General features: G+C 43.4%; 1 protein-coding gene across 1 annotated transcript in view; it reads right to left on the bottom strand.

Annotated features, from left to right (window-relative positions):
• Nucleotides 1-19040, bottom strand: part of KAZN (kazrin, periplakin interacting protein) — a 1379110-nt gene that overhangs the window by 1283267 nt on the left and 76803 nt on the right. The window lies entirely within an intron of this gene.

Genomic DNA, 19040 nt, shown 5'->3' with positions numbered 1-19040 from the left:
CAGATGGGAAAGGCAAGGCAGGGGAGCATATACCATGTATTCCCTCTGCGCCTCCTTATAGCACACTCCATACTGGAGCAGATAGGACCTGCCTTAGCGGTCGCTCAGTACCCCGGCACTGGAAGCTCAAAGAAAGCCAGAGACCAGTGTGGGGAATAGGAGGGTGCCAAAATACCTTAGAGATAATGCACCCAGTAAAGTGGGAGGCAGAGGATCGCCAAGGGACCGTATGGCCGTTGGTGATTCCAGGACTTAGTTTTAACATCTGGGGCAGAGACATCATGAGCCACCTGGGGATGAGGCTATCAAATTTTTAGTAAGGGCCATTGCAGTTGCACTGGAGTCCCCACCCTTGAAATGGAAGTCAGACACCCCGATTTGGGTGGAGCAATGGCCCCTGACTCCAGAAAAACTCCAGGCACTACAAATATTGGTTAAGGAGCAATTAGCACCCTGGAATGCTCCTGTGTTTGCTATAAAGAAAAAATCCGTAAAATTCAGGTTCCTTACAGATGTTAATCAAGCATTTGCAAGCACCAGGCAGCAGCAATACCAAAGTAAACAGCCAGTATGCATCCTTATCAACTTCACCATAAAGGCGATCCTCGCTAAACAAAAAAGGGGAAGAGGTCGCCTAACACAATCAGAGCTTGATACAGCTGTCTCAAAAAACTCACATACTACTCCAGCTATGAGACATTTTGTGACTATTCCACGACAACCCCGCAAGGAAAGTAATACCCAGGCTGGAAATAAGGACACATGGGCCATGGTAAAGGATATGGCCTCAGGGAAATGGCAAGGTCCGTATAAGATACTAATATGGGGTCCAGGGTATGTTTGTGTCTCCACAGGAAAAGGAGACGCGTGGATTCCCATTAGAAGGATCCGTAGGTGGAAACCGGTGTCGGAGACGATGGAGACGCAGGAAGCGACGAGCCCGGAGACCCCGGAGAAGGCCCATGCACCACCTGAGTCTGCTACTGACAGCTTTGACCCTGCTGCCCAGAGAGGAAGCAGCACTCACCCCAACCACTGACATTGCTGCCCACTCCATCTAGGCATCTCCTTTCAGCGGCTGAAGGAGGACTTTGATATCATGACCAACTTTTCGCCTGAATACCACAGGCTTGGCCGTGAGGTCCATTTGCATGACTGAGGGGGTGGTGAAGTGTAAGGCGCCAGCACTGAGCTACTTCTCTTAGAATATGCTTTGGAGTTAGTGATTGCCCTTCCTCTTGTTGTAATTCAGCCATTTAGTTTCATCTTTGTTTTGTTGGATGCCTCTCTTTGTCAGTTGTTGTGCTAGCTGCAGATTTCTGTGTAAATGAAGTTCTTGTTGTGGGGTACTCATATGCTAAAGGCCTCCCTAACCCACTTAGCCTCCAGCCGCTATTTGCTCTAGGGCCATGTGCGCTCTGCGCAAAACAAAAAAGGGGAGATGTTGGGAGTGTAAGCTCAGTTCCATGTGGACAGTCTCGGGCGGGTAAAGGTGAGAACTTCTAAACCTTAGAGTTCTCATGAGGCCCCCCAAGGAACAGCAGGGAATTGAGGTGTGAGACCGGGATATCTCGTGCATTTCCGCCTCTTCCCGTGGGAAACGTGATGGGAGAGAGCATCCCCGCCCTCGAGATTGGCCCAGATCTGGGCACACCTATTGTTATCTAACAGGCACGGTATTCAGGTGCAAACTATGCGTCCGGAGAGCTTAAGTAGGATCAGGAAAGCCCGAAGGTGCTCTTAGCACTGAGGGGCCCTTAGAGGATAGAAGGCCTCTCTTCCCTCTTCCCTCTTTCCTCTTTTCTTTCTTCCCTCTCCCCTCTCTCCCCCTCTTCCATTCTCCCATTCTCCCACTTCCAATCTCTTACTGTAAGATCTTTGCCTCCTTGGGAGATTTCTCTCTCTCCTAAGGAAGAGTTCCCCCTGCACATGTAACCAAGACCCTGAATAAAGCCTAACCCTTGTTCGACTCTGGAAAGTCTCTTCTCTCATACGTTTATCCGGTTTGGCCAGTCGAAGACCTGTGATAGGTAAGGTAAGACTCGGGTAGCCCTCAGGCCTCTAGGCCTGGCAGAATGTAAATTTTAATCTTGAAACCTTTGGTACCTACTTGACCTAATCTAGTGACTGCTACCACTGGATTTGGTATCAGCGAATTTAGGTTCAAATCCCAATCTGTTACTTCCTACCCATCTCTGACTCTCTAACCTGTTTCCAAATTGCTTAAATGCAGGTTTGGGATGCAATGACTTCTAAGGTTCCTTTTGACTCTGAATTCCTGGACCCACGACGCTGTGTTTATTTCCTTTAATAAGATTTTTGCTTCCTCAAATATCATACTAGACACTGATAAGAGGAGCTGAAATACTACAGATCCATGGTCATTGATGGAGAAAAAGTTCATTACAGAAATCTTGAAATATTTTCCCCCACCTTTCATCTGTTTGTTACCCAATTTCCAATTTTCTCCTTCAGTGCTCTTAGGATGATCTGGATTAATTAGATCTCTCATCAAGCTTATTGTAAACTTATTAACCCCCTTACTACTTTTTGTTTAATGAGGTGATACTGCTCATAATACCAGTCCTCCTTTGCAAGATTTTACAATTGAGTTCATATTACAAATTGGCTGCCACATCTCCCTTCTTGGCAAAAGATATCTCCATCTATTGCTCCATTTCCTTATTCATTTTTCAAGAGAATAGGCCCTTTTGCAATCTGACTTGTGACTTGCCAGTAGACTGAAACCACTTTCTCCATTACCAATAATCTCTTAACTCCTAGATCCAGTGAGGAAGGGAAGTCTTTAGGACTATGCTAGGACTCAGGTGTCTCAACTATAAACATGATACACCCTTAAAGGAACTGACTTTAGCAAAGGACCTTTTTTTTGTTTTGTGAATCCTTTGACCAAAAATGTATGGTGTAAACCAAGGTAATTTAATATAGTACTCTTAATATTCTGTGCTTAAACCATCATCATTCTGCCAATATCTACTGCTTATGCCATCACTGGAAACTCACAAGTAGTTTATAAACCACTACATGGGAATCAGTGATCCACAAGCCACTCCCTCCAAGTAAAATCCAAAGGCTCTGTAAATTTGGATGGAGAAAAAAATTACAATTTATTTTCATTTTACTTTATATTATGGGGGTAATATTTCATTTACTTCCAACTTATTTTCATTTACCTCCAACTTAAATTTAGAAATCCCTTCCATTATTTAAAAGCATTATTCTGAGCAGGGATTCATACACTTTAGCAGACTGACAAAGGTATACAGGACACACACAAAAAAGGTCAAGAGCCCCGACTTCATCCCAAGCTCCATCCAACAAACTAGTTAGCCTCAAGTAAAGCCCATCTGTCTGAAAAAAGGGCAGCCTCTCTACAGGGAATAGAGCACATGCCACCAGCAAGGCAATCCAATTAGTGATGAGATGAATTGGCTCTAATTATATTGTCATTAAGGTAGGTTTATAAAAAGTTCTAGGCCTAGGGCTAGCAATGGGTGTCAGGCCAGTAGTGAGAATAAATAAAATTAACATCTTGTACCTTGGGTACCACAGACCAAGTAGCTTGTGTTGGAAGGTTGATTGGAGTACTGTTTTTTTAAACATTTCTGTGCCCTAGTAAAGGCTATGCAGCTTCCCTTTTCTGCTGTCTCCTAGTAAGAGGACCTACGATCAAATTCTGGTTCTACTTTCTATTGCCCCCTCCTATTAGATTGTAAGCTTCTTGAGAGCAGGACCTCTGTTTTTGCCTTACTTTGTAACCTGAATTCTTGGTGAAGAGCCTAGCACTTAATGAATGCTTGTTAATGAGGATGATAAAGATAATCTTGTACACTCATTTCACCTCTTTGACTTCCACCAACCCCAGTCGTAAAATAATCAGATTGAACCAAATGATCTCTAGAATCTATTTTGGGGTCTTGTAGCCCCTGGTTGCTCAATAGAAAGAGTAGCTCAGAAGATCTGGGGTCAGACTATGGCCTTACCTTTTACAATCTGTGATACTTTGGGTGAATCACTTAATCAGTCTCTTGGAGCTCCAAGCAACTCACTCAAAGTCTAAGTTAAAGATGGTTATCTATACATATGAAGGGAGTTCCCTGCTTGAATGAGTCAGAATATTAGTTGCCATGATATATTTCTCTCACATTCTAATCCTTACTCATCCTTCAAGGAAATAAGGAATTGGGACTGAACCTATGGTTTTAATGGTATAGGAATCTCCCAAGTGAGAAAAGTCCCTCTACAAATGCAGACGGCCATCTACTCTGCAAGCTGTAGTCTTAAAAAACTACCAAGAATATGGAGAAGCTAAGTGGTTTGTCCCAGGATCATAGAGCAAGTCAAAGGTGATACTTGAACCCAGGTCTTCCTGGCTTCAAGACTAACTCTCTATACAGTATTATATACATCTTCAAAGAGTCACCTCAAATGTCATCACTTTCAGAAAGTTCTCCTCTTCTTCACATAGAAACTCTCAAATTGTACAATCCAGTCAAACTGGCCTCTTAATTCTTCACTCATGACTCCATTTCCCATTTCTGTGCCTATGCTCTGGCCATCCCTGATGCCTAGAATGCCCTCCCTCCCTCTATACCTCTGTCTGATGCAGTTAAAGTATCTTCTATTTGAACTCTTTCCTGATTCACCACCACCACCTGCTCTGACCTCTCTCCCAAATGGCCTTGTACGTAACTACTTGGTGCACAGGTATGAATATATCAACTTTATATTTAGGCTGTCTGCCTTTATATATACTTGGTATCTCCCCAATGTAATGTCCTTGGGAGCTGGGGGAGTTTCATTCCCCATCACATAAATACCACTTCATAAATGCTTATTGATTAATTCATTGTCCCCAGAGGTGATCTGGTCAGTCTGACTCACCTCTGAACTCTTATAGCCCTCACTTTGTCCCTCTTTCACTGTCCATTCACATTCTAACCTGGATCACAGGTAACTGTATTCATAATATTTCTATTCCTACACTCTAAGGTCCATGAGGGGGGTGTGTGGTGGTGGGAGGGTCTTCTTTATCACTGCAGCACCAGAGAATCAACGAATCTCAGAGCTAGGAAAAGACCCTCAGAAGCCCAATCCATCAGTCTTACTACAACATCACCACAAGGAGGCCTATATCTTCTGTTCAAAGACCTGCTGGGATGGAGAAGGAACTCAGGACTTCAAGAAGCAGACCAGGTCACATTTAGTAGTAGTAGTAGTAGCAGTAGTAATAGCAGTAGTAGCAGTAGTAGTAGTAACAGTAGTAGTAGTAGTAGTAGTAGTAGTAGTAGTAGTAGTAGTAGTAGTAGTAGCAGTAGCAGTAGTAGTAGTAGCAGTAGTAGCAGTAGTAGCAGTAGTAGCAGTAACAGCAGGAGAAGAAGGAGACGACAGAGGAGGAGGAGAAGGAGGAGGAGGAGGAGAATAAGAAGTAGTAGTTGTTCTTGTTGTTGCAGTAGTGACGATGGCGGGAGCAGCTGGCATTTATTTAAGGTTTACAAAGCACTTTACAAATTTTGCCTCATTTTATTCACAAAAATTGCAGATCAAGCTTAAGTTCACTAATAACAAACTCCCTAACAATGAGGCATCTAGGGGGTACAGTGGATAGAGTTCAAGAGTAAGGAAAATGAGTTCAAATTTGACCTTAGATATTTCCTAGCTGGACAGTTAGAAGATATAGTAGATAGGGAGTCTGACTTGTGGTCAGGAAGACACAGCTTTGTGAGTTCAAATCTAGCCTCAGACTCTTCCTAGCTGTGTGACCCTGGGCAAGTCACTTCACCCTGTTTGCCTCAGTTTCCTCATCTATAAAATGGGAAGGAGAAGGAAATGGCAAACCACCCAAGGATCTCTGCTAAGAAAACCCCAAATGGGGTCACAAAGAGTCAAATGCGACTTAAGAACAGCAAGCCAAGTGCCCCTTGGTGAACCACTTAGCCTCAGTTTCTTTATCAATAAAATGGCGATAATATCACACCTGACTCTGAGTTGCTGTGTGGATCCAATGAGATACTATTTGCAAAATGCTTTGCAAGTATTTTAGTATTATATCCATGCCAGTCACCACCACGATCAAGTCCAAATCTATCTACCCCATCCACAAAAATAAAAACAGTCACAGGACTGAAGATTCAAAGCTGGAAGGTGTATTGGAAATTCTCTCACCCAAATCTCTCCATTTAAAAGAAAAAGAAAGTGAGGCCTTTAATCTCTTGAATGAAGGTGAAGCGATATGCTTGGGGTCATACAGGTAGCAAGTGACCAGCAAGGGGTTTGATCCCCACTCACCCGACTCCCGATGGGGGCTTTTCTCTCCCAGGGCTGTCACTAGACAAGGGACTTTGCCGAATGCTTTGCTAAAAACCTAGGCCCCACAGGTCCTCCAACACAGGACATGCTTCTTGAAACAATAAAACCATCAAGTTTCTCTTATCAAAGGATCTATTTAAAGCTGAAACATGCATTCTCCTTCCAATTATTTGCTGATTGAAATACGACTAGGTTTGACACTCTGGCCTCCCTCCTGGGGATAAGAACTAGTGATTTCCTCTCTTCTGGAACTTGCTGTTAAGTGAATCTGACACCTCCATTAGGATTCCCTTGATGCTAAAGGAGCCCGGGCTGAGTTCCTGATTTCTTATGTTCAGTCAAAATCAGGTAAAGACAAATGAAAGCAACTGAAATATACAAGTCATTTACCACGTAAGTGATTATGTTAGATTAAAATGTTCTTTTATTTCCACAAACCTTGGTTAAACCCTTGATATATCTATTGCCCTATGTTTCACAAAGCAGTCCTGGCCCACAAATCAGCCTATTGGAGAAGGTCCAAGTGCATACTGACATCCAAGGCAGAAAGCAGTTATCAAGCGCCTACTGTGTGTGAGGCATGATGCTAAGGTAATGGGAATACAAAAATGACATGAAAAGAACAGGTCCAGTCCCAAGGAAACATACCTTCTTTTAGACAGAAAGGCATGTAAACATGAGTGCATGAGGACAGAGAGGATGCTAATGACTGAGAGAAGGAAGGAAAGAGGGAAGGATAGATGGAGGAGTGAGAGGGCAGGAAGGAAGAAGGAAGGGAAGGGTTTGCCATTTCCTTCTCCAGCTCATTTTACAGATGAGGAAACTGAGGCAAACAGGGTGAAGTGACTTGTCCAGGGTTATATAGCTAGTAAATGTCAGAGGCTAGATTTGAACTCACCAAGCTGAGCCTTTCTGACTCCAAGTCCAGCATTCTATCCACTGAGCCATCTAGATGCTCAGAACTGTACACTGCAGCAGGCCTAGAATCAGAAGACTGATTTCAAATACTGTTTCTGACACTTACTCATTTCTTGACCCTGGGCAAGTCACTTGACTTCTCTTTGTCTCAGTTTCCTCACCTGTAAAATAGGGATAATAACAGCATCCACCTTCGAGGAGTGTTGTAAGGATGAAAGGACAAAATATTTGTAAAGCACTTCGCACAGTACCTAATATATAGTAAGCACCATGTAAATGTTAACTCTTGTAATGAAGATGGTGGGAGGAGATGGGGTAGGTTAAGAAGAGAAGAAATCTAAATAAAAACCTAAGACTACAATGAGACTTTTTAAAAAAATGTTAAGCTATCTAAAAGTGGGATGGGCACCATTACTGGAGGCCTTCAAGAAGAGGCTATCTGTAGTGGAGAACCTAAAGCCTTAAGGACATACGTGGCCTTCTAGGTCCTTGGGTGCAGCCTTTTGTCTGAGTCCAAGTTTTACAGATCAAATCTTTTTATTAAGGGGATTCAAAGGGCCACACTTGAGGACCTAGGGTGCCACATGTGACCTCAAGACTACAGGTTCCATATCCTTGCAGATTGATGGAATTCTCTGCTTAGGTTTATGTTTGACTAGGTGATCCCCAACATCCTTCTGCCTCTGACATTTTGTAGTCCTGACTCCTGAGTCGGGGAGCCAAGAATATCAGGAGAAGTTTGGAGATCCAGAGTTCCATCTCTGAACCTTTGGGGCTCAAGGCAGCCTGCTTAGACCCAACAATAACCTCCCTGGAGACAGAGATCAATGGACCAACCCACACTCCTCCTGCCAGTCTCCTCACTTGAAAAGCCACGTTTCTGCATGAAGAACTCTGCTGCATATATTAGAGCTCCCGAGAAGGCTTGGCCTCTGCTGAATCATCTCTGTGGTTCTGATGGAAGCTAGAAAAATAAATACTTTCCACGGCATGGCAAGCACAGTTCAAAGAGACAGAGAAGATTCATTAAGTGAGATGCTATTTTCATGTATTTGTTTTTCTGCCTACAACTAAGTTCTGAAGGGGATGCCTAATAGAGTTTAAATGCTTTAATTCTTCCCTCATACTGACTTCTTAAATGTAAAAGGAAAAAAAAAAAACAAGACCATCCCATTTGCTAGAATTAGTGCGCACAGCCATACACACTTCATTTTAAGTATCTGTCCTTAACAAGTCACCTGTTATTGATCGTAATGGTGTGGATCATAACGAAGGCATTTATATTCATATTGAGATAATCTCTGCTTCTCCAGGTGCCCTGTGCACTGTACAGCTGCCTAATGAACCCTTAAAATAAGGCGCCACCAAGCCGAACCAACTATGCTTCCCCTATAAGGGGGAGTCAATCAAACTCGCCGATAGGGGCCTGGGCATCATGTGATAGTCTTTAAGAGGATGACATTCTTGGAGGCTTTCTGCAGGGAACTATCCATAGGAAAATGATGTTTTGGTTTGTGATTGCATTACCATATGGAATCATTTTTCTGGATGGGAAGGTCATTCCATCTGATGAGCTCCTGAGCAGTGAAGGGGAGGCTTAGCTGAGCCATAGCACAGGACTTACTGAAATTATGATGTTGCCGATTTTTATGGGCCAGTTTCTTCTTTACTCCACCACCATCTCCCTCCCTTCACCACTAACAAAGATCAAAGGTCAGGAAATATTGTGGAAGAAATTATACTGAATGGTCATTAGTCCGAGTGGGAAAGGTATGCTGAAATGAAGACTCTCTGGATCTAATCAGTGAAGAGGGCAGAGCAGGGGCGGAGGGGGGCGGTGTTAGTGAGAAGAGAATCAGCCTCATCAGACAGACTCCCAGAGAGTTAGAACAGTCAGAATTGGGGAGGGTATCTTTGGAGGACAAATCTTTGTGTTCAAGAATTTCTGTCCATCCCTAAATCTCAGAAAAAATGAAATGGGCTGCTTCCTGGAGTGAAGTTCCCCATCCCTGGAGAACTTTCTCAGAGCAAGAACTTCACAAGTCCTCAGACAGTCATGATTTTCTTTTGTAAGTGTACAGCTCTCCTATGATGCCAGACTGTACATTTTAAGGACTTCACCCAGAGTCTGGCACAAGGAATGTGGAGAATCTCCAGTTTCCTTCAATGTACCACTCAGATGGGTCCTTTTGTCCCCCTCCCCAAATATACTTGCCCTCTATCCCTCTCAAAATTACTTTGCATGGAGAGGTAGCAATGGGAAAGGCTTGGATTTGAGTCCCAGTACCATTGTTTAAGGGGGCATCTAGGTGGTGCAGCAGATAAGAATGTGGGACCTGAAGTCAGGAAGACTCTTCTTCATGAGTTCAAATCTGGCCTCAGATGCTTACTGGCTATGTGACCTGGGCAAGTCACTTCGTAGTGTTTGCCTCAGTTTCCTCATCTGGAGAAGGAAATGGCAAACTGTAGTATCTTTGCCAAGAAAACTCCAAATGGGGTCATGAAGAGTTTGACAAAACTGAGCAACAATAACCATTGTTTAATATCTTTGTTACTTTGGGCAAATCACTTAACCTCTCTTGGCTTCAATTTTTTTTCATCTGTATGTATTAGGCATGTATACACATGCATACATGAATTGGATGTGTGTAGATAGACATGGGGACAAAGAGGAGATCCATGCTAGAGGTCTAGGCCAAGTGAGTTACCTTAACAATGCAGATCCAAACCAAAAACGAAATACCTGTGTCCCAGTCCCACAAAGTGTCTTTAACTATGAGAACAGTATGACTAAGATGGTGGAGTTTTATGTTTTATGTATTTATTAAGGCTCACTGGAGTTTATGGAGTAGAGAAGGTGACCCAGTCAGATCTGTGCTTAACAAATGACAGTTTGACAGATGAGTGGAGGCTAATTTGGTGTAGGGAGAGAACTGAGGCAGCAAGAAAGCTCAAGTATGGGGGAATAAAGGCCTGACCAAGGGAAGAAGAAATGTCCAAGGAGAGAAGGAGGCATATGTGAGAAATGATACAAAGGTAAAATCAATAAGCCTTGGCCACAATGTAGATATTGGGTAGGGAGAAAGAGTTAGGAACTGAGGATGACACCAAGGTTCTGAGCCTTGGAGAAGCCTTGGGGAAACGATGGCACCCTCAACAGTGACAGAGAGAAAAACCTGAGTTTCCTCTTTAAGATCAGGCCACTCACAGGATGAATCCAAGCTCTCTGGAGGTCCCCCAAATTTATAGGAAGAGGTTACCTCCCCTAGGGCTTTGATTACATGTAAAATGAATGGGTGGAGCTAAATGACCTCTAACATACCTTCCAGCCCCACAGCTATGATCCTAAAAGCATTCATTGTTGAATCCTGTCTGACTTTTCATGACGCCATTTGGGGTTTTCTTGGCAAAGATACTGGAGTGGTTTGACATTTTCTTCTCCAGCTCATTTTTCAGATGAGGAAACTGAGGTAAACGGGACTAGGTGACTTGTCCAGGGTCACACAGATAGTTAGTGTCTGAAGTAAGATTTGAACTCAGGGAGAAGAGTCTTCCTGACTCTAGACTCAGCACTCTATGCACTATGGCGCCACCTAGCTGTTCTCCTAAAAGCGTACAGTGCCACTAACTCTTGGTAGGGCTCCAGTTTACTTCTACTAAGGACCAAGGACAGCTATCCTTTTAGAGCATTGATCCTTAATCTTTCCATGCTTCAACAATTTCCATGCTACAATCAATGTGGGTTGATCCTTCTACCATTCCATGCAGAACATAATCCCTCTCTGTGACCTGGCAAAAAGTCTTAATTTGCAGGGGGGGGGGGGGGGGGAACAAACAAACCTATCTCCCTGTGGCCAGTCTGGTGTAAACCTCTCAATTGATCACTCAACAAGACATACAATTCCCTCAAGGAGCCATCCTAGGAGCTTATCTAGCTTGGTAGGACCAACTAGAGTTTGTGTTCTGTGGACACCACCATTTAAAAAGCCATCACAGGCCACTGAAGGAAGACCTGGATTAAATAATCACACTCAAGTGCCCCCAAAGGGAGTTGTGCTCTCAGTGATGTGGGTATTCCTTCCAAATGATGAAGACTGCAGCCCATACATGCCTTGACCAACAAACATTAATGACTCTTGTCCAGGTCATACCACCTCTGCCAGTTCAACAGAAGGGGTGTATCCTACATACAGGAATTCCTCACTTTCTCTTGAACTCATGAGGGTCCCAGGGGTGAACATGAGTTCTCCATCTCTTCTCCCTCACTCTTGCCCATCTTTTCTCATTCCTACATTTCTTTCTTGATACCCATTACTGCTTCAGAGTATAATGGATAGATCAATGAATTAAGAGTTCATTTGGACAATGAATTAGGAATTCTTTTGAATTAGAAATAAAGAGACCTGGGATCTAGCCTCAACTCTGCCACTAACTTGCCTTGTGACTTTGAATGAGTCACTTGACCTCTCTATGCCTCAGTGTCTAAGAAAGGAAAATGGCACAGTCCATTGAAATATGAAAAGAAACAACCAGAAAGGTTTGGGAGGATTTAGTGTAGAATGAAAGTTGACCATCCAAGGGGAGAATCAAAGTAACAAGGGTGAAGTATCAGGGGAAAAATCTGAATAATCTAATTTTTAAAAGAGATGCAAGAAAACTGAGGACTAATTTAATGTATTTCCCTCACTTTATGGACAAAGGATCTGAGGTTTAGCGAAGTGAAATTCTGTCCAAGCTTACAAGTTCACTAGCTACAGAAGTGGGGCTAGAAGTCTGGTCTCTCAACTGCCAATCCTGTGTAGAGGCAGGTTGGGGGTAGGGTAATGGAATGAAGGCTAGACCTAGAGGCAGGAGGACCTGGGTTTCAATCCTGCCTTCCACTGACTAGTCCTGTGCAAGTCACTTAAACTGCTTTGGGCCTTGTTTTCCTCATCTGTAAAATGGGGATCAAAATAACTCCTCCTCCATCCATAGGGCTATTGAGAGACTCAAATAAGAAAATGGAGGAAAAATGTTTTGCAAACATTAAAGCACTTTATAAACTCTAGCTATTATTACTATTAAACCCTTTGGTGCAATTTTGAGGTACAGTACAGAAAGAGGAGGAAGTTATGGACCTGCCTAGACTTTGCCATCTTAAACCTTAGCACAGAGAGTTCAGTTAATACTTGTATACATGATTTGGTTTGGCTTACTCTCCATTTTACTCTGGCTCCCAGGTTAATCCTTGTTCATTACATTTCCCTGATGGGTGTGGATAGAATCAGCCAACCTTCTTACTCCACAAGTTTGGGCTGAATCCCCAAATCTCTGAATATTTCAAAGACAGGCTAGTGTTTTGTTGATGGATCCAAATTAGCAATTTATTGAAGGATTGCCTGGTGATTACTACTTGGAGTTTCTCATTGTTTACTGCAGCATCCTCGGAAAACCTCTTTTCCCCATGCGCTTCCTTGGTCCACTTTGATTTATCACAAGAAATCTCTCTATATTACGTTAGTCAGCGCTCTTCGAGAGTCATGTTTTGTTGGCAAAATTCTTCTCTGCTAAAGTGAAGGAATGAACCTACAGGGACTGGGGTGGACAAGCATCTTTGCAGGCAGTAAAACAAATGAGCAAAGCCATCTGTCAACCTCAGCATCCTGTGATGACCAGAAGGCCTTCGGCTCTGGAGAATTATAAGGGGGAATGGCAGCGAGTTTGCGTTATTCTTCATTTCCCCCCTGAAGCCATCAGGAGGCTTCAGTTAGCTGCTCCCCCCACTCTCATTCCTCATTCCCATCTCTGTTACCAAGATATTTAATGCCTAAAGGTGTCACCTTTTAACGATCTGGCATCACAGTGGCCATCCTCGATTAGACAGAAGCCATAAATGCATGAAGCCTGGAGTGGTTTCTTTTACTGGATATGACAAGAGTCTAATCAGTTAGCCATGCCACTAAATTGAGGTCCACACAAGCCACTGAAGTCCCTTTGCCTTTCAATTAGTCAGTACTCCATCTAAACAGTAACTATTTCTCTTTTATCCAGGTCCTCTTCGAGAACAAAGGACAAACACAACCTATAAATGAGTAGTCTCTTCTCTTCACTCTTCTCCTCAGGTGCTCTACCCAGGGGAAGGTATACTTCCATGGCTAAAAGTTGCCCTTTCTCCTTTGGGGTAACTGGCTACATTTCTTCCTCAAACAACAAGCCCAATTCACTCTGGAGCTCATAGATTGGACAGCCAATCCCTGCCCACTTAGCACAGAGTGAATGTAATTCCTAAAGAGTAACTCTTACTCTTTTACCCAGGAACCCTGAGGGTCTTCCCCTCCCAGTTTGATTTTTTTTTTCCTTAAAAGGGGCCATCTCTTGAGTAACTACTTCAAGAGGCCTATTACATTGAATAGGTATATCTCACTTAAAGTGAGAGTCTGACAAGACCTTAGTCTAAAACGGCCAGGATCTCCCATTGCATTCTGGGTCATCTCCAGTCATCCTGATGAATATCAGGCCACTGGACCCAGATGGCTCTGGAGGAGAATGTGACCTTCCACAGCCCTCCCTCACTTAAATCAAATCAACTACAAGTTATATCATCATCTCCCTGATGTCATGGTCCTCTTCAAGAACAAAGGACAAACACAACAACTTCATCTATACTTGAACGAAAGGATTCCTAAGGGTCTGAAAAGAAAAAAACAACCTGCCTCCCTGGCAACACCTTTGGGTTGGAAAGGACCTGGAGAGGTCAACTGGTCCATGCCCCTGCTCTTGGACACGAACAATAGAATCTCGGCTTCTCAGAGGCAAGGGTTGTTTTGATTTTTGTCTTTTTATTGCCAATGCCTTTGGGCAGCTAGGTGGTGCAGTGGATAGAGCACCAGTGCAGGAGTCAGGAGGACCTGAGTTCAAATCTCACCTCAGATACTTGACACTCACTAGCTGTGTGATCTTGGGCAAGTCACTTAACCCCAATTGCCTCATCCTGAGTCATCTCCAGTCATCCTGACGAATATCTGGGCACTGAATTCAGATGGCTCTGGAGGAGAAGTGAGGCTGGTGACCTGCACAGCCCTCCCTCACTCAAAACAAAGTCAGTTGCAAGTCACGTCATTATTTCTCTGATGGCATGGTCTTCTTTGGGCAATGAAGGACGAACGTATGCACGTACGCGTGCACACGCGCGCGCGCACACACACACACACACACATACACACGCCAATGCCTTGAACTGAGGAGGCACTTATTCACGTTGGCTGAATAGAACTGAATCAACCATATCTAAGTAAACAATCAGCACCATTTAGAGCTCACTGGGTGCCAGGCACTCTGCTAGGTTTGAGGGTTGCTAGGAAAAAAAAAAACTAAAACCATCCCTGCCTTCAAGTATCTTACATTCTATCAAAGGAAACAACGTGTACATGTCTAGTTAACTGATTGATTACAGCACACACAAAATAAAAATACAAGGTCCTTTGGCTTCAGGGATCAAGAAAGTCTTCATGTAGGCACCAGCATTTGAACTGAGCAAGTAGTTGCCCATTCAACTTTTTAAGGGGTACTGAACTGCTTAAAAGCAAAGGTAAAGAGGAAGAACATTCTAGGCCTTTCAGATAGCTATGTTTTCTCTTCTAGAAGATCATATTTGGAGCAGAAAGTGGCCTTAGGGGTCATCAAGTCTAACTAAACCTTTCATTTTAGAGGAGGGGAAACAGACCCAGAAAGATTCAGCTAATAAAGGTTTGAGGAGGAATTTGAACCCAAGTCTTTCTGACTCCAAGTCCATCACTCTTTCCTTGTATTCTTACTCCTAAGAAGAGAATATCTCTTAGGGTCAACAGCCTCCGTCCAGTCCAATTCTATCACAATGCAGGCCAACCACATCTGTAGAGATGGCTATTGGCAGAGCCTCTGTAGGTGCCCAGGCTGCTTAAAACCTGAAGTTGTAATTCGTGTTTGTCTTTAGCCTCTCCTTCTCTGGACTGAACAAATCCGGAACATCAGGGAATGGTTCAGATCACTGAGGAACCAAGGGATATTAAAGATGGAAGGGACCTTAGAGATAGTTATGGCTCACTTCTCTATAGCACTTTCAAGGTGGGATGAGCTGCTTTGGTGGCTAGTGGGATTTTCCTCACTAGAAGTTAGGGGTTCTCCCTCACTGGAGAACTTCAAGGAAAGATTGCATGACCATTTGGGATGTGAGGAGTCTTGTTCAGTTCTGGTCTGGAATAGAAGAATTAGGGCCCCCTCCATCTCTTAGACCCTGTGGTGGTTTATAAAGCACAGTCCTCACCACAGCCTTGTGGGGTAGGCAGTGCAAGCATTAGGATACTCATTTTACTGATGAGAAAACTGAGGTGGAGGGAAGTTTGCCCAAGAACACATGAGCAGAAAGGGGCACAGGTGGAACTTGGACCTTCTCAATCTAAGGTTGGTCCAGTTAGCATGGCTACTACAGATTGCCATAGAAACATCCCACTTACTCCTCCCTGAGCACAGGTCACATAAATAATCCACAAATGCTCATTCAACTTTCCACCCAATGTCCAGGATGGGGAACTTCTAGATCTTTCCCTAAGCATGGCTAGGAAAATTGGGGTGGGAAAGGTAGGAGATGTTTCTGAGTTCTCCAGTTCCAACTAGATTTTCACAAAAATGGAAGCTGGTTCTTAGATAATGTATGAAATGAATGCTTCAGGGAAAGATGGTATCCTTCACAACCCAGGTCAGTCTGTCTAACTTGTTAATCTTTAGCATCTGTCTTCTCCTTTTCCCATTAAGTTGGGGGGGGGGGCAGGGAGAGGGAAAGAGAGAGAGACAGTAACAGAGAAAGAGAGATAGAGACAGACAGATAGAGAACCAGAAAGATAGACATACAGGAGGGAGAGATGGAGTAGAGAAAGAAGGGGAAAAGGAAGAAAGAATAAACTTAAGGGAAGAAACGGAAAGGGGGGAAAGGGCAGGAAGGAAGAGAAGGAATAATGATGATGATGATGATGATGATGAAGATGATGATGATGACAGCAGCTAGCTTTTATATAGTGCTTGCTACGTGCCAGGCACTGTGCTAAGCACTTTGCAGCTATTATCTTATTTGATCCTCCAAACAGTGCTTGGAGGTAGATGTTTTATTATTATCCCCATTTTACAGATGAGGAAACTGAAGCAGGCAGAATTAAGTGACTTACCCAGGGTCACACAGCTAATAAGTATTTGATGCCAGATTCAAACTCAGGTCTTCCTGACTTCAGAACCAATGATCTATTCCCTGTACAACCTATCTACCACACAGGTGGGAAGGGGAAGGGGAAGAAGAAGGAGTGGAAGGAGAAAGAAGGAGGGAATGAAGAAAGTTTCTCATTCTGACTTCTGCCTTTGTTAACTTTGAAATTCAGAGCAGAGCTCCAAGCTCACTCAAGCAAACTAAGCTCCTCTCAGGGGTGATATAATGAAAGACTCTTTGGATCTGGATTTCAAGGGCTTAGATTCAAAACCTAACTTCACTATTTACCATCTGTAAGACCATGGGAAAAATCACTTCTCTCTCTGAGCTTTAGTCTCCCAATCTATCAGATGTATATGTATACATGTATATGTGTATATGTGTGTGTTCATCCTTTATTGCTGAAGAAGACCATGCCATCACAGAAGTAATGACATGACTTGCACTTGACTTTGTTTTGAGGGAGGGAGGGCTGTGCAGGTCACCAGCCTCACTTCTCCTCCAGAGCCATCTGAATTCAGTGACCAGATATTCATCAGGATGACTGGAGATGACCCAGGATGAGGCAATTGGGGTTAAGTGACTTGCCCAAGGTCACACAGCTAGTGAGTGTCAAGTGTCTGAGGTGAGATTTGAAGTCAGGTCCCCCTGACTCCTATGCTGGTGCTCTATCCACTGCACCACCTAGCTGCGCCCATCTATCAGATGAGGACATTAGGCAACATGTCTTCTGAGATCTGATCAAGTTCTCAGATTCTCTCAGTGATGTTATAATGGGAAAAGTACTAGATTTGGAATCAAAGGACCTGGGTTCAAATCCTGGATCTATCATCTGTAATCTATATGAAATTAAGCAAATTGTTTAAACTCACTGGTATCTTGTCTTGCTCATCCATAAACTGAGGGGTTTGGACTCCATCCTGAAACCCAGAACCACATCCTCAGATGCCTTATTAAACATTTCAAACTGGATGCAACACAGGTATGTCAAACTCAGCATGTTCCAAATAAAATTCATATTTTCCCCAAACCCCCACCCCATTCCAAACTCCCCTATTGCTATCAAGGGTACCACTATCTAGTAGCCCAGGTTCCCTTCTGCCCTTTCACTCCCTCCCTCCCTACTTCCTTCCTTCCTTCCTCCTTGACTCATTCTCACAAATCTCACATATCTAATTAATTGCCAAATCTTGTCCATTCTCTTTCCACAGCATTTTTTGTATGGTCCCCTTCCCTTCTTCCTCACTCCAGGTCAGATCTTCAGAACATCTCACTGGGATTACTGTAGTAGTCCGCCTGTTTTAGGCCTCTTTCTGCTGCAATCCACCATCCATAGCTGTCAAAATCATTTCCCTTAAGCTTAGGTTTAACCATGTCACCATCCAGCCCAACAAATGCCTATGGTTCTCTATTACCTCAAAGACCCATTATAAACTCCCCTATTCAGCACTGAGAGTGCTTTTAAAGCTATCCACTATGTATGGTATACAACCCTTTCTCACAACCACCCCCTCAAATACCTGGTTACCTTCAAGGCTCAGTTCAAATACTACCTTCCACATGAAGCTTTTTGTGATTTACCCCAACTGCCATCCCATAGCTACCTTGCATCTATTTTGTATGTATTGTGTATATTCATGTACGCACATATGTATGTATTACGTATGTTGTATGAAGGTGGGCAGCTAGGTGGTATGGTGTACATAGCATGCCAAGAGTGGAGGTGAAAAGACTGGAGTTCAAATCTGGCCTCAGGCACTTACTAGCTGTATAACCCTGGGCAGGTCATTTAACCCTGTTTGCTTCAGTATCTTCATCTGCAAAATGAGCTGCAGAAGGAAATGGCAAACCATTCCAGTATGCCTGCCAAGGAAACTCCAGATGGGGTCACAAAGAGTCAGACCTGGCTGAAACAATTCAACAACTACACGTTGTACGTATGCGTGTGTGTGTACATGTAGGTGTCACTTACATTCTAATGAGAAGTCCTTGAGGGCAGAGGCTATTTTGTTTTTAATCTTTGCATCCTCAGGTGTTGGCACAATGCCTAGCACACAGTAAATGCTTAATAAATGCTTGCAGATTGACTGATTGACTCTTTTCAGAACCAAATCAATGATCCTATGATGCTATGATTTTGTGATTCTGACTAGGAAACTTATGAAGCATTGACTATACAGAAGTGTGACACAGTCTATAGAGTACCAAGTTAGAAAGACCAGAGTTCAAATCCTGCCTCAGACACTTATTAACTATGAGACTCCCAGAAAAGTAATTTAACCTCTTTGAGACCCAATTTCCACATCAGTAAAATGGGGTAAATGACACCCTTCTTCACAGGTTCATTGTGAGAATCAAATGAGAAATTCCACTAGAACACAGAATGCTTCACAAATCTGAGAGCACTAGAAAGACAGAATGTGAGCTCTCATAAACTTCTGAGGGTATGAGCTCCCATGAACTCCCAGTGTCTGTGAGCAGGGAGCCCAGCACTTCACATTCTAAGGGATAAGCTACATAGCCAAAAGAGTCTGTCCCAGAATATCCTACTCCTTTGATTGGATCCATTTTGTTTCAGTCA

Source organism: Notamacropus eugenii, chromosome 5 (genome assembly GCF_028372415.1).
Source record: "Notamacropus eugenii isolate mMacEug1 chromosome 5, mMacEug1.pri_v2, whole genome shotgun sequence".
In the NCBI taxonomy this organism is placed as follows: domain Eukaryota; kingdom Metazoa; phylum Chordata; class Mammalia; order Diprotodontia; family Macropodidae; genus Notamacropus; species Notamacropus eugenii.
The sequence above is the reverse complement of the archived record's forward strand: the minus strand, read 5'-3'. Positions and strand labels throughout refer to the sequence as shown.